Source organism: Aotus nancymaae, unplaced genomic scaffold (assembly GCF_030222135.1).
Source record: "Aotus nancymaae isolate 86718 unplaced genomic scaffold, 86718_ANA_hifiasm-v0.15.2.pri h1tg000036l, whole genome shotgun sequence".
In the NCBI taxonomy this organism is placed as follows: Eukaryota; Metazoa; Chordata; class Mammalia; order Primates; family Aotidae; genus Aotus; species Aotus nancymaae.
The window spans coordinates 83830900-83834302 of record NW_026988450.1 but is presented as its reverse complement, the minus strand read 5'-3'; the positions used below and the strand labels follow the sequence as shown (position 1 = coordinate 83834302).

At 42.8% G+C, this 3403-nt stretch overlaps 1 pseudogene; it reads left to right on the top strand.

The window, feature by feature from the left end:
• Positions 1-276: 276 nt before the first annotated feature.
• On the top strand, positions 277-424 carry LOC135278206 (U1 spliceosomal RNA; annotated as a pseudogene).
• The last annotated feature ends 2979 nt before the right edge of the window (positions 425-3403 follow it).

The window sequence follows — 3403 nt, the reverse complement described above, 5'->3', positions numbered from 1 at the left end:
GAGTCTGGGCCATGTTCATTAATGTGGGCTAACTGCTTAGTACCCAGTAGCTACACACAAATACTTACTTTGCAAATACACACATAAATACATGAATGGATATATTTTGTCCATTCTAAGATGCTGTCAACTGAACAATGTACCATCAATTCAAAGAGATTGCTCAGAAGAGGGAAAAAAACCACCACATTGACTGCAATACACATCCCCAAGTCAGAAATGTTCAAATGTGCATGGAAATTGGTAGGAGATGTGCAGCTTAGAATTGACTGAATAATACTTACCTGGCAGGGGAGATACCCTGATCACAAAGGTGGTTTTCCCTGGGCAAGACTCATCCATTGCACTCCAGACGTGACCGCTATGATTTCCCCAAATGTGAGGAACTTGACTGCGTAATTCATAGTTATTTTTAATTAAAGAACAAATAAGTGAGTGAATGGAGAATATTCCTTATGTTTTAAAATCCTCAGATCAAAGGAGAAGTAATCTTTCTATTATGGGATTCATTCAGCCTCCGGGCAGGCAACATAGTAGAATGTCAAGATGGTAAGATGTTATTTTGAGAAGGATTACTAGCCAATGTTGCAATTTAGCAGAATAAACACCCTTGAGTTATTAGTGATGTCTGCACAGACATGGGAGAGCAAGTAAGGTCACGCATGACACATACCTGCTGTCTTTAGTCAAAGGAACAGTGAACTTTGAGTCACACATTTAGATTTGAGCCTCCGCTCACCCACAGAAGATATGTTCCTTTGGGTACATCAGTCTCCTTCTCTAAAACTCCATCTATTCTTCTATAAAATGTGTATAACAGATCTTAGTTCAATTACATGGTTGTTTTAATGAGCTCTTTTGGAAGTAATAAAAATGCTAATTGTTAACATTACATTAAAATGAGATCATCTATTCTGGTGCTTCTTAACCTGAAGTTTTCAGGTAATATCCGGAAACTGTTCTCTTTTCTGCACTTCAAAATGCACTCTGAATATCACATAGTGATACACCCTCACAGGCCATTAGTGCATCGGTACAGCGTGTTGTATAGTAGTTTGTTGAGGTGACACTTTTTGGAGAAGTTTTAGGCCATTCTTTGGGCTTGTCTCTAACTTTTTAATATCTAGATATCAGGGCTGGGCATGTATTTCATAGTAGGAAATTGACCAAAATAAAGTAATAGTCTAATTAATGCCCTTTCCTAACTCACATATATATATATTTGAGACAGAATCTCACTCTTTTACCCAGCCTAGAGGTCAATGGTGTGATCTTGGCTCACTGTAACCTCTGCCTCCTGGATTCAGGCAATTCTCATGTCTCAGCCTCCCCAGTAGCCAGGACTACAGACATGTACCAGCATGCCCAGCTCATTTTTGCATTTTTAGTAGTAACAGGGTTTCACTATGTTGCCCAGGCTGGTCTTGAACTCCTGACTCCAAGTGATCTGCCTGCCTTGGCCTCCTAAAGTGTTGGGATTACAGGTGTGAGCCATCGTGCCCAGCCTCCTAACTCATATTAGAGACTTCCAGGGACAGAAGATAATCTGTTCTCAGTTAAGGAGGATACACAGGGAGCTATCATAGTTTGTCTCTCAGTGTGTCCTAATGAACTATGCCTCAAATATGCACACCCTTGCATAATTCTTGCCCCTTGTATCTGGGCTGGTCCTGTGACTTAAACCAATAAATGGGAGCAAGTAACACTGCATGACTTTTGAAGCTGGACCAGAAGAAATATTGTAATTTCCTTGCTTGGTCCAAAAACACTCATTCTTGGGGAAATAATATTCCATGTAAGCTGTTTAACCACCTTAAGACTGTCATGATGTGGGGAAACCCAAGCTAGCCAAGTAGAGAAGCCCCATGAAGAGAGAGGCCCCGCCAGGCCCCAGGTGCTTTATTCATCCTAACGAAGGTGCTGGACATGAGTGAAGATGCATCTTGGATGTCTAGCCCAGCTGAGTCTTCAGATGACTCCAGCCCAAGCTGCCATCTGACTTCAACCATATAAAAGACCAAGCAAGAATCACTCAGTTATGGCCTGTTAATCCACATAACAATGACAGCTCATAAGAAACTATCATTTTAAATCATTACATTTTGGGGTCACTTGTTGCTCAATATGAAACTGGAGCCATGTTGGTTATTACCAATAGGAGAAAGACTGCCTTGGTAAACTGCTTGTCTCTATCCCTATAGTAGAAACAGTATGAAGGGAGGGGTGGAGAATAGGTAGATAACCACACTTCCAATTGACCATAAACTTAGTAATTTAGACACTGAGCTCAAGCCTCTCAATGGCTACAAAAATCCCCAGACACCTTCCAACTTTGCTATAAACTAAATGTTTGTGTCCCCCCAAAAATTTATGTTAAATCCTGGTCTCCAGGGTGATGGTGGCAGGGCCTTTGGGAGGTGATCGGGTTATGAGGGTGAAGCCCCTATGAATGGGGTGAGTGCCTTCATGAAAGAGGCCTCAGAGAACTGCCTTGCCCCTTCAACCATGTAAGGACACAAGAACCAGGAAGCAGACCCTTGTCAGACATTGAATCTGCCAGTGCCTTGATCTTAGACTTCCCAGCATTGAGTCCAGCAGCTTCAACTGCCTCTAAATACTCACCTTTCCACATTCGTGCAAGAAAAAGCAACAACAACAAACAGAAGAACAGGAGCCTCTGCTTCCTCTCTGCCTTCCAAATCTTATGTTCTAATTGGCAACCAGAACTTTGGCATCCAGAACTTGACGACGAGGAAGTCCAGGAGAGGTAGAATTTGATTTTTTCCTAGCTCTGCAGTACGAGAAGGCACACAGAGGGAAGTGGAAACAGGCACTCAGGACGAAACAGCCTTATCCAGAAGATCCTTGCTGTCATCGAGGTATGTAAATATCACGTATATAGAAAACAAGGCGGGGGCAGAAAACAGTGAGCTGGTTGGCATTTGGTTGTACGGGCCAGTCCCCATATGTTCTAAAAAGGTGTTTAGAAAAAGACCTAGAAAACACTTCCAGAAAAGGTGTTTATCAACAAAGAGGGGTAGACTTGGACTCAGGTCAAGTAGGAGTTTACTAGAAATTTTGGAAGAAAGGGTGCTCAAAGCAGAGGAGAAAGCTGCTACAAAGCAGTGGGAGCACGGAGGTAGACGTGTTCTTCTAGGACTGCCGTAACGAAGTGCCACAATTTGAGTGCCTTAAACAAAACGCATTTATTTTCTCACCAGTTCTGGAGGTTAGAAGTCCAAAATTAAGGTGTTGGCAGAGTTGTTTCCTTCTGAGGGCTGCCAGAGGGAATCTGCTCCAGGCCTCTCTCCCAGCTTCTGGAGTGTGCTGATAGTCATTAGCGTTCTCATCACCCCAGTCTCTGCCTTCCTCTTCACGTGGCCTTCGTCCTTACGTCTAAATT